Source organism: Haliaeetus leucocephalus, unplaced genomic scaffold (assembly GCF_000737465.1).
Source record: "Haliaeetus leucocephalus isolate CR32 unplaced genomic scaffold, Haliaeetus_leucocephalus-4.0 Scaffold428, whole genome shotgun sequence".
Taxonomy (NCBI): Eukaryota; Metazoa; Chordata; class Aves; order Accipitriformes; family Accipitridae; genus Haliaeetus; species Haliaeetus leucocephalus.
This window is the reverse complement of record NW_010972864.1, coordinates 7,009,845-7,022,741: the sequence shown is the minus strand read 5'-3', so window position 1 is coordinate 7,022,741 and position 12,897 is coordinate 7,009,845.

The following is a 12,897-nucleotide window of genomic DNA, read 5'->3' as shown; positions in this document are numbered from 1 at the left end:
AATGCCAGCCGGCTCTAAGACAGTCGCACAGCTGGCCAAGGCCAAGCTCATCAGCGATGGTGGTAGCACCTCTGAGATAACAGATTTAAAAAGGGGGGGAAAAAGCTGCTGCAGCACAGCAATTGCAGCCAGAGAGAGGAGTGAGAACATGTGAGAGAAACAACCCTGCAGACCCCAAGGTCAGTGAAGAAGGAGGGGGAGGAGATGCTCCAGGTGCCAGAGCAGAGATTCCCCTGCAGCCTGTGGGGAAGGCCATGGTGAGGCAGGCTGTCCCCCTGCAGCCCATAGAGGTCCATGGTGGAGCAGATATCCACCTGCAGCCTGGGGAGGACCCCACACTGGAGCAGGTGGGTTCCCGAAGGAGGCTGTGACCCCATGGGAAGCCCACACTGGAGCAGGCTCCTGGCAGGACCTGCGGATCTGTGGAGAGAGGAGCCCACGCTGGAGCAGGTTTTCTGGCAGGACTTGTGACCCCATGGGGGACCCACGCTGGAGCAGTCTGTGCCTGAAGGACTGCACCCCATGGGAAGGACCCACGTTGGAGAAGTTCATGGAGAACTGTCTCCCATGGGAGGGACCCCACGCTGGAGCAGGGGACGAGTAAGGAGTCCTCCCCCTGAGGAGGAAGGAGCAGCAGAGACAACATGTGATGAACTGACCCCAACCCCCAGTCCCCATCCCCGCGCTGCTGGTGGGGAGGAAGTAGAGAAAATTGGGAGTGGAGTTGGGCCTGGGAAGAAGGGAGGGGTGGGGGGAACAGTGTTGTAAGATTTGGGTTTATTTCTCATTACCCTACTCTGGTTTCATTGGCAATAAATTGAGTTAATTTTCCCCAAGTCGAGTCTGTTCTGCCTGTGAGGGTAATTGGTGAGCGATCTCTCCCTCTCCTTATTTCAACCCACGAGCCTTTTGTTATATTTTCTCTCCCCTGTTCAGCTGGGGAGGGAGACTGATAGAGCAGCTGCATGGTGCTTAGTTGCTGGTTGGGGTTAAACCATGACAGCTGGCAACAGTCCTCCTAATGCAGCCCAGTAGGCTGTTGGCTGAATGGCACCACAGCCATCTGGTCTATCAAGCATTGCTTCCTTCCAGTCTTTTATCTCCCAGTTTGCTGAGGGTGCACTCTGTCCCATCATCCAGGTCATTAGCGAAGATATCCAACAGTGTTTGGCCCCAGTATTGACCTCGAGGGTACACCCATGGTGACCAACCTGCAGCTAGACTTTGTGCCACTGATCATAACGCTTTGAGCCCAGCAGTTCTGCCAGTTAAATCCATCTCACTATCCACTAATCTAACCCATACACCATCAGTTTGTCTATGAGGATGTCATGGGAGACAGCAATGAAAGCCTTTCTAAAGTCAGGATAAACAACATCCACTGCTCCAGTCATCTCGTTGTAGAAGGTTGTTACCCACTGTAAATCCCTGCTGACTACACCCAATCACCTTCTTGTCCTTCATATGGTTAGAAATGGTTTCCAGGATTATTGGTTTTATCACCTTCCCAGGGTCCAGATGAGGTTGACTGGCCTGTAGTTCCCTGGATCCTTCTTGTCCTTCTTGAAAATAGGAGTGACACTGGCTTCCTCCAGTCCTCAGGAACCTCTCCTCAATTGCCTTGAACTTTCAAAGATAATTGAGAGTGGCCTCACAATGACATCAGCCAGCTCCCTGAGAGAAGGCATTGAGCACCTTGGCCTTTTTCAAGTCCTTTGTCACCAGGTCCCTTACCCAGTTCAACAACAAGCCCATGTTTTTCCTAGTCTTCCTTTTGCTGCTGATATACCTGTAGACACCTCCTTCCTTTCTTGTTGCCTTATTAGATTCAACTCCAGGTTCACTTTGGCTTTCCTAACCCCATTCCTGCACACTCAGACAGTGTCTCTGTATTCCTCCTGGGTCATCTGTCCTTGCTTCCATCTCTTGTATGCTTCCTTTTTATGTTTGAGTTTTGTGAGGAGCTTCCTGCCACCTTCTGCTTGATTTCCTGTTCATTGGAATGGACTGTTCTTCACATGGAGGAGATAAACCTGAAAACCAACCAGCCCTCTTGGACTCCTATTCTCTCCAGGATGGTCTCCTTTGGAATTCTTACAAGAAGATCTCTGAACAGACCAAAGTGCTCTCCTGAAGTCCAGAATTGTGACCCTACTTTTTCCCCTCTCATCTCAGGATCCTGCACACCACCATCTCATGGTCACTGCTGCCCCCAACCTTTACATCCCTGACCAGTCTTTCCTTGTCTGTAAGAATGAGGTCCAGACGAGCAGGTCCCCTCATTGGCTTCTCAATCATCTATCAGGAAGTTGTTATCAACGCACTCCAGAAACCTCACGGACTGCTTGTGCCCTGCTATGTTGTCCTTCCAGCAGATACTGGGCTGGTTGGCTAAAGACCCCCATGAGGATCTGGGCCAGTGACCATGAGACATCTTCCAATTGTCTGAAGACAGCTTTGTCTAATTCTTCATGAGCTGGTGCTCTATAGCAGACACCCACAACAACATCACACATGTTGGTGTGCCCTCTAACCCTGACCCACAAGCTCTCAGCTGACTCTCATCTGTCCCAAGGCAGAGCTTCATCCATTCCCACTGCTTTCTCACAAAAAAGAGCAACTGCCCTTCCTAACCATCCCAGTCTGTCCTTCCTAAAGAGCCTGTACCCAGCCAATGCAGCACTCCAGCAGTATCAGCTATCCCACCGTATCTGTGCAGACAAGGAGCTCATCTGCCATGCTCCAGCCTGAGTGAGAGGCCGCAGGCACTGCCCGCAGCCCCAGACCTGCAGAGCTGCACCCTCCCTCAGGAGCTAGCTCTGGGTTGTGGCCTCTGCTGAGTCAGGGTAATCTCTCCCCTGGGTGCTGGGGACCATCTCCAGCAGCTCCTTGCCACCATTGCTGCGCACAAAAGCACTGTCAGCCCAGACCCTGGCCCCCTTCTGCACAAATTGCTGCATCTGCTGGCTGCACGCCATGCTCGATGGTTATACACGCTCCCCCCAGCACCGGCTGACAGGATGCCTGGCCCTCCCTGGTCAGGATTCAGCTGGTACAAAAGCTCAAAGCCTCTTTCTCACAAGAAGCTCTTCAGTATTCATACTATCTACCACAGATATCACAAACCAGGTGAAAATTTTACCACCTGCTTCTCTCTACAGGTGAAAAAAACAAGCAGTCAGGGTCAGAGATGCCTTAACATTTTGTGCTGGTTTTGGCTGGGATATGGTCAATTTTCTTCACAGTAGCTAGTATGGGGCTATGTTTTGGATTTGTGCTGGAAACAGTGTTGATCACTCAGGGATGTTTTCGTTCCTGCTGAGCAGTGCTGACACAGCGTCAAGGCCTCTTCTGCTTCTCACCCCACCCCACCAGCGAGGAGGCTGGGGGGGCACAAGGGGTTGGGAGGGGACACAGCTGGGACAGCTGACCCCAACTGACCCAAGGGGTATTCCAGACCATAGGACGTCAGGCTCAGCATATAAGCTGGGGGAAGAAGAAGGAAGAGGGGGATGTTTGGAGTGATGGTGTTTGTCCTCCCAAGTCACCGTTAGGCGTGATGGAGCCCTGCTTTCCTGGAGATGGCTGAACACCTGCCTGCCCATGGGAAGTGGTGAATGAATTCCTTGCTTTGCTTTGCTTGTGTGTGCAGCTTTTGCTTTACTATTAAACTGTCTTTATCTCAACCCATGAGTTTTCTCACTTTTACCCTTCTGATTCTCTCCCCCATCCCACTGAAGGGGGAGTGAGTGAGCGGCTGTGTGGGGCTTAGCTGCTGGGTGAGGTTAAACTGTGACAATCTTTTTTGGCACCTGATGTGGGGCTCAAAGGGCTTGAGATAACAACAGATTTTATTGGAAAGTGTTAGATCAAATTTATAGCTGTTATAGCTGTTTAGCTATTAAATGGCAGGCTCAAGCGCTTTCCATGGGGCTTGCTTGCCTTGCTGTATATTAGAGTCTGGTGCTCTTTAGTGGCTGCTTTTTGCTTTCGCTGCTTGCTGTACTGCTGTACCACTTATCGTCTTACTCTGCTGTGCCTGGGAACGTTTTGATAACAGCAATGGCGACGCGCCTGGGCTGGCAGACGGCCAGGGCATCGCTGCTGTTTCTGTGCTGCTGTACTGGACAGGCTGGAACTCCAGTGTGAACTCGAGTCGAAGGGACTGTGACCTGTGGATGAGTCCACGTGGGAGCAGGTACATCTTGAAGCATCTGTGGCCATGGTTATGTCTGTGCCGCAGCAGGTGTGCCTCAGAAGGGATTGTGGCCCATGCATAATTCCACGCTAGAGAAGGTACACCTCGAAGTATCTGCGGCTGTGGATAAGTCCATGCTGCAGTAGGTATCCCTTGAAGCATCAGTGGCTGTGCATGAGGTCGTGCTGGAGCACCTCAAAGCATGGGGGCATGGATAAGCCCACAACATTGATTTTAACCATTCAGTGATTTTTACCACCACCATTCCAATTATTACAGGGGTGATGATACCCATCAAGGACAAATTAATCATTCCACAATAATCTATTACAGCATTAGCAAAAGACAGCTGCCCCAGACATAGAAAGAAAGAAAAAAATAACATATCTGATACCACGTACACATTCACTAAGAAACCTAATCCCTTCCCTTGGGCATCAACAATACCTAAAGAAGCACATGCCCCTTATGTACAAGGAGGAAGAGGAAGGCCACAATATTTTAGACTGCCTTCATTAATCTTATGACAAGAACTCCATCAGATATTATACTGTACTACAGGCTAAGTTGTAGCAAAGGACACCAAAGCATGCCTACACAAAACACCGCAGGCTGATGTCCACACCCACCTAGACAGGCAGCGCCTGTAGTCAGTTAAAACTTTACAATGTGGATTTTCTAACAAACACACACAGAAGAGGTCACTCTGACTTTCTCTTGCTCACCTGCAGGTAATTTTCCATCAGGTCCCATTTCAATTTGATGAGAGAGTCAATTATCTGATGAATCAAAAATGCGAGCATCCCAACTGCTGTTCCGATTAGCCCCATCAGCAGCCAGCGATCCCACTCTTTTCTAGAAATAGAAAAACAGAGTTACACCTCAGCCTATAGCACAAGACTAATTACCATGCTTCCTCTCACAAACATGCATTTTTAGAGCATTTTGATTATTAATCGTGACTGCATGAATAAGTGGGTGGTTTTGCCACTATCTCTTTAAAAAGTGTACATTCAACAAAACTCTACCTTCAGGTGAAAGCCATTTCCATTTGGGTAAGGAACATGGTTGGATTTTTTAGTTTTGCTTTTGGTTTTGGTTTTTTAATACATAAGTAGCAGTGCAATGTGCTTTCAGATGCTGATTGTTTGATGCCATCTCAAAATCCAGTTATGTGACTCAGTAATAAATATTCAGTAGAGCACTCAGAACTCATTTCAAAGTAATTCCTGTTTTCTTCTACTGCAACTAATGCACTGAGCACCTATCATACAAATGTGCAAACCTTCACCTCTAGTTTCTGTCTTTCCTAAACTTATACTTACAATAATAATTGTACACCAATAATAATTTCTGATTTACTTCTAGTATCACCTCGGACTAGAGCACCCCTACTGAGATTCAAACACTACATTTCCTGCAGATTACACTAAGAGGCAGTGAATTTCAAGAAAAGTCTCAGTAAGAGAACATTCCCCCACACCTCTGCAAAGTCTCTTCCTTTTAAGCTGTATACATTGAGTAGTTAAATTTTTTTGCATATTTAATAATTTGTCAAGAGCAAAGGCATAAGCACTTTCAAAAAATGCTTTTAATCAAAGTTGCTTGCGGCTTGGCCCCATTCTACATGCTAATAAAATATTTTCCTATATACAGAAACAATAAATAATGTTTTCTTTATTCCTTCTGCTATCAGGCATGTCCCTGGATTGTCTAAATTACCCATAGCTTAGAGGTAATTTAACAGTATTTAAGGTAAGTTTACCTGTATGTTTTCTCTTGTAGCCACTTCTTATAAACTTCACTGTGCGAAGGCAAATAATCCAAACTCTCATGGGCTATCAGGTGTTCTCTCTCCTCCTCCTTGCAGTGAGAATATGCTAAACTGCTTCTGATGATGCTACATTGCCTCCTAAAAACCTGAGAATTAATCAAATCAGGCCCATGATCTTCTGCCATTAACATCTCCTCTTCACCATTTTCCACGTGTGTCCTATGGGAAAAAAGTGACGACATTACAGCCGCCTCCAAGAATCTTTGGGATGTTTATAAGAACGATGTGAGCCCAAGAGCAGTCTTCTTGAGACTGAAAGAGAGAGGAGTGGAAAACCACGCGAGGACAGATGGCACAGAGTTTGGCTAGTTTGTGTTTGCCCTTGGTTTGCTGTGGGTATGCATAGAACCAGCACAGTCAAAGCAACAAAAACTCGTCCGAGCTGGAGCTCTCTGGTGAGGAAGTCACTCCAAGAACACAGTGACCACTGTAGCAAGATTATCACACCGGCTCCTTGCTGACTGTTCAGAGGACAGGGATGTTTAAGCCATAGAGGCTTTGTCTGTTTAAAGAGATGATCGCTTGCTGTGCTTTAGGCTGTCCAAAGACCTTGATCCACTAATCTAATCACACAATTTAATTAAATAAAACAAAATCTAGGTTGCAGTGACATTCAGTTAAACCCTGAATTCTTAGTATTATATAGGCACCCTAAAAAAGCTTATTCTCTAATACAGTTTCCTTTGAATTTACATGTCAAATTTCTTTTTAGGTGGATAAAAACCATTTGCTAGACTACCAAACTCACTACAGCTTGGACACTTTACCCAAGGTAGTTTGCAAGTTGGCAGTTCAAAGCACAAGAAGAGTTGATGCATGTCAAATATTTACTGTAAAGAAAAATTGGTAACATGCTCTGTGTTTGTCACCTTCGAGGCATGTTTTTGGTTACTGGAGAGAGTGGAGGAAGATTGCTGCTGCCCTCCACTTACTGGCACATGGACCAATTTGGAAAGGTCTCATCTCAAATAATGAGGAAACATAAATAGTTCTTAGCTGTCAGCTAGTGAGTACTAAATGGCAAGAGAGCAAAAAAGATCTTTACACAACCCACATGGAAAACCTTAGTTTTGGGTTTAAGCACAAAAATGTCTTGATATTAGACTGCTAATTTGCGCTTATACAAAAGTTGGGTTTAACTAGTCCAAGTTTAAAACGGAGCAAAGGAAAACAGAGCTCAGGTGAGAAAAGCAGGCACCTGAGCAGAGCTTAGGACCCCACTGCTGCTTTGTTCAGGGATGCTCGGTCTGGCTACCGCAAGGTCTCCCTTTAGCCCATTTCTTTATTTCTGGAACATGGGAATTTGTATGATGTCATTTTCTAGTTGTGTTAGATCAAACTGGTATATGTGAATAGATCTGAGTATTATAGAGATTGCAGCATAAACAGAAATACAAAATTCACTGAACAATACAGAAAGGGGGGGAAAAACCTGGAAATAAAGCTACCTTTCTAGGGGAAAGGGATGAGGCTAAGTCACACTGCTCACAAACAACACAGTTACACTTCATTCCATGTCACGATGATTTGTTATGTAAACAGGACAGCTGTTTTTCCTCAAACAGGAATACCATTACCAGCCATAAGAGCACATCTGAGCGCTTGTCTTGGCTGTCCCTAGTTGCCAGAAGAGCGAAGCTGACAACTTCTCTTCCATCAGACATGAATCCAACCCAGTCTCTGCAGCAGTGGCTCAGCTGTACTGCAAATTCTCAGAGGCACACACTCATGTACTCAAATTTTAAAAAACAATATGGAATGAGTTTTCAAACTTTAACCCATAATTATTTTTTTGCACAGACTCCTCTATAGTTAACTTAAGCCCACCAGTATGCTTACTCATCTGAAATATATTTCATGAACCTCTGAGAAGCAGTGCACAAATAGCCAGGTTCCAAAAGCCGGAAGGCAAAAAGCAGAGAGATATTTCAGACTGTAGCGGGGCACAGCTGCATCCCAGAGATTCAGGCATTGAGAGAACTCTACAGAGGACAGACAAGGCCTTGCAAAACACGTACACACACATGCACAGTGCATTCATTATTCTACAACAAAACTTGAAGAGGTATTCCTCCTTAACAAAGAAAAACAGTTATTTTCAGAGTACTTGGATGAAGAAGGCAAATGCAGATTGGGGTGGTCAAAGCATTCTGTACCAGAAATTCCTGTGCTAGAAATACATACTGCTAAATTGCCCCATCAGAATTTGACCCCAAACCTATGCATTTTGGCTGTCATTGTTAAATATGCTCCCCCATACACATTCCAATGCCAAACATGAGTTCTAATCTTTCTTCTGCAAAGTATTTTGGAGGCTGTATTATCAGCCCTGTAAAGTGTCCATAAGGATTGCCTGCTTTCTGCAATAAGTTTTCATCTCCAAACATCACACAAGGATCTCTCTGCTTATCCAAGAGCTTCCATAGCTCAGTTTTAGCCATGGACAAAGGTAAGAATAGGCAATGATGAAAGAAAACTTTCTCAGTACTGGAAGATTCCCACCCAGGAGAGCAGAGAACCCAGGCTGTGACCAGTTTCCAAGCTTTCCACTCATTTCTGGCTTTGATACCTACTCCTGCAAGGCTTGCTACTTTACTTACAAGTGTTCTTAACATCACAGGGATCACAGCCTAACTGGGAACTGCTGCTTTGGAGACAAGGAGGGAAAGAGGAGCCTGTATTCTGTGCTTAGCACCACAGAAAGCTAGTAGCTACACACTTGTTTGAGTGAAAGCTTTAAAGATTCAAGTCATAAATTGAACTTCACTTAGTTGGGAGAGAGTATAAAACATCAATGAAGGGAAAAAGCATGCTTTCAAGCTGCCAAGACCCCGTTTGTGAGCCACAGAGCTCCTTCTTCCACTCCCAAGCAGCCTCCATGCAGACCAGGGGACTCCTCACACAAGGGCGAGGGCAGAGTAAGGACGGTGGGCAGACACCAGCATGGCTCTCTCCTCTCTGGTAAGCATAAGCAGGCTGAGCTAGGCTGCCTCCAGTTAGGACCTGGAAAGTAGCTCCCTTGAAATTAGAAAGATCAGCAAAGGATCGGACCACTCCTACTTGGTGATCTGGATTAGAGGTGAGGTGCGGTGAACAGAAGAAATGCAGCTACCACATGATTAGCACTAGCTGGCCAGTCCAACACAAAGTGTTGAGCTACCCCATCTAACTCCCCTCCCAAATAACTGGGGAGAAGGAACAACACAATTTTATTTGACTAAATGTTCTGTAAGTGTGAGAGTATGTGCATGCATGCCCATGCGTGCGTTCTTTATACTTTAGAAGACCAGGGTGGAATAAACCCAACCAATACTCTGAAAATGCAAAATGAGTATTCCTAAATTACAAGCCGCAACAAATAAGAACTACCCACCAAACAGCATTAGCAATTCAGCTTGTATTTCATACCAAAACATTTTGCCACTTGTCTTTAAAAAGTACAGACATAAATCAGATTCCAGCTATTACACATAAAAGCACCTCCAACAGAACTCTAATTCTTGCTATGGTTGTACTAAACTACTCCTACCTCGGCAAAATTACCGGTCACCCATATATGTAGATGGCTATATAACGTAATTTCAGCTGTGTAGTAGCAGGCATGTAAAAAACAAGTAAATACTTAGTTGGCGCCCCAGTTTTATGTAGACAAAGAACAGCGTATTTTTTGAATGGTGTCAGGAGTTGTATGTACTTAAATTATATTAATTCCTTCCCTCTCCACTGCCCCCTTATCTTCAGCTACAGGCTCGTTAGTGCAGTGTATGTGATTTGTGCATCTGTCAAGTAAAGCAGTGCACCATTTTTGTTGGCTTCTGTTTTAATACTAATTATCATGCAGATATTATAGTCATAAAATCACAAAAATACAGTAAAGCATTAGAGATTGAGAGTCAAAGTTGCTACACTGAATGAATAACACAATTCCAAACAAATCTGAAGGTAGAAGCAAAGACTATTTGAAATGCCAGAAATAGTTACTACTCTAAAGAACATGAGCAGTTCAGAATTTTTTTTTTTTTAACAGATTGAAAGCAGGGCGGTAGAATGAAGAGCTTCCGAAGCAGTACTCTATTCACAGCATCCCACTCTGAAGATCAAAACCACCACGCTACTAACTGAGGTGACACTCAAAGATTTTAAATAATGACTGTTTAATGCGCAATCTGAATGACAGCTCAAGGAAGCAAATAATTATCATTGTGATTGAATAGTGATATAAAAATCACTGCTAACTAGAAACATCATGGCTATAAAATTTCATTTCACATATTTCAGTACTTCAAAGTTACAGCATTTAAGAAATGGAAGCATAGCAGTAACTTAGCATCAGAATTTTGCTATAAATGCAATGACTCGTACATTTGATGCTGACTGTAAGGACATAGATGTTTGAAACATTTTCTGATAAGGCTGTAACAAATCTAATATATTGTTACAGGTTAGCAGTACCATATGAGATCATAAAAGTAATCTGTGAATCTTCATACATAAAAAAAATGTACATATGTCAGGAAATGCCTTCAGAAAACAGAAACCAAGATGACTATGTCTGTCTCCATGAATCCTGACACTGTGATGTTGTGGCAAGGAGTTTAGAGATTTCTAGAAGTAGACGGTCCCATAGTTCAAAGTGTGACACACCACCCAGAGATGGGAAATAATGCTCTCTCCTGAAACTGCTGCAGTCCAGCAAACAACAAACAGTAGAAGAAACTGTCAGCCAGAAAATGTGGGGGGTGAGGGTTGCTGGCAATTCACCTGGTACCACAGCAAAAGCAAAGAGCTTTTAGCATAGACTTTTCTCATTGATAGTATTGACTCTATTAACTACACACATACATTTAAACTTAAAACTGCTGATCACCAATCACTTAGATTAACCTGGGAACTAAAGAGCCAGCCCCCAGCATCACACACTTCCATGCTTTTCATTTACACAGTTCCTCATGGTGGCAAGTTTTGCATATCAAAACCTAAAAGAAATGGGACTCTCATCTCAACCTGCTGTACTTCGCCACAATTTTTAACAATTTTAAATGCAGGAATATTCTATCTCAAAAAAAGTGAAAGAGATTAAAGTCCTGTCAGGCTGAATTTAAGGAGTTCCAATTGCTAGTTCATCTCCCAAAGTCATTCCGCGAGGCTCAACCCTTTCTTCTGTATTAACCCAATTTTCATGACACTGGAAAGATCTGCTACAAATACCCTCTTCCACACCTTCAGGATAACTTCACAGCTCTAACATTTGAGCTGCTCTCATCCTAACTGTAACAGCTTTTATTCCTGTGACAACTGGGAAAAAATAGCCAATTTTTCATGGTCTATTCTCAAGTCAAGTCAGTAACAGTTGTGTTTACCAGGTTTCTTCTTTTCTTTATAATTTTTAATCAGAAATTGCAAAGGGATATCAAACCCTTCCCCCCTTCCCTTTCTCATTCCTGCATGCTTAAAAAGATAATAGTAATATAATAACAATATAGTAGTAGGAGTAATAATAATTCAAAATGAAAACAGCCAATGCATTAAATCAGCATACCTACACATCTGTAATAATAACCAGGGAGCAGAGTGGGAACAAGCAAAAAGCAGCTGATGAAAACCTTCTTTCCTTCCTTGTTTATGTCTGCATAGCCGTTCCTTTAGTATTTCTGAGTTAACAACATACAGTATATTTTTTTAAAACCCAAACTGCATAGTTTATACATTATAAAACCATGTTTACATTTTATCCATCCTGCATATATTAAAAGCAGAAGGTTGGGATGCTTCCTTTAAGAAATGGTGAAGAGTCATAAGTTTGTACAGAAAACATGCATTATATCAAGAGATCCCAAGCACTGGTTATTTGTGCATTACCTCAACATCATCCATTAAGTTATCCATTTATATAGTTTAGTAGTAGTATAAATAATAAAAAGGCTTTTTGTATTTCTCACTATTTTAAAATGGTAAAGACTGAAAAACTTCATGGAACTGTTTGAATATGGGAATGCTACTTGAGAGTTGGTATATGGCATGTATTTTATAGAATGCAATTCACTGTACATTCATTTAAAACTGTTCATCAATTGAGCTGAAGGTATACATCCATTTAGTTAAAAAAAGGTTACAAACCACATTAACACTAAGGTAATGTAGAAAGCTGGTATTTTAATCACTGAATTGAGTACTCATTCCTGTGAAAGCTGAGATCAGCTAGTGAAGCGTTTTCTTTTGCATTTTTTTAAAGCAGCCTAAGTAAGTTATTTTCATACTTCCAGCATTACAGGCAATACATCCTTCATATGATTTTAGCCCATGATCAGCTGGGTCTGCAACAGAAAAGGTGTAACACACTGTTTCAGGGAATAACACAATCACCAGAACAGCTGATTTCTTTCAGAAAACTCTCTCCCACAATTGTTTCCTCATGTAAAGTTAACACAAGATGCATTAGTTTTAAAGCTTTTTTTTTTTTTAAATTAGTATTAAAGAAAGACCACAGGCATTCATCATGTTCCTCCAATACCTCCCGACCTCAGAAATCTTCCTAGGCTTCATGAAAGAGTTCTGAACACATTATTGAGGAAAATTTATGATAAACATATTTTTTCCCACTGCTTCACTTCTATCTGGAATTTTACTTGCATAAAAGAAAGAAGACCAACAGCAGCCTTTTTTTGTTACAGTAACACATAGTTAGACTTGCTTAATACCAGTTTATTTCTCCTTCTCTAGCAGTTGAGACTAGCCACACCTGGGGCAATCTGGCTGTTTTCAAAAACTAGAGGTCAGAATAAAACCAAGTAGTAGTCAGACACCCTGCCTCTGTCATAGGATGATTACCACGTGGCCTGCTAAATGAGCCTTCTGCATCAAAAAA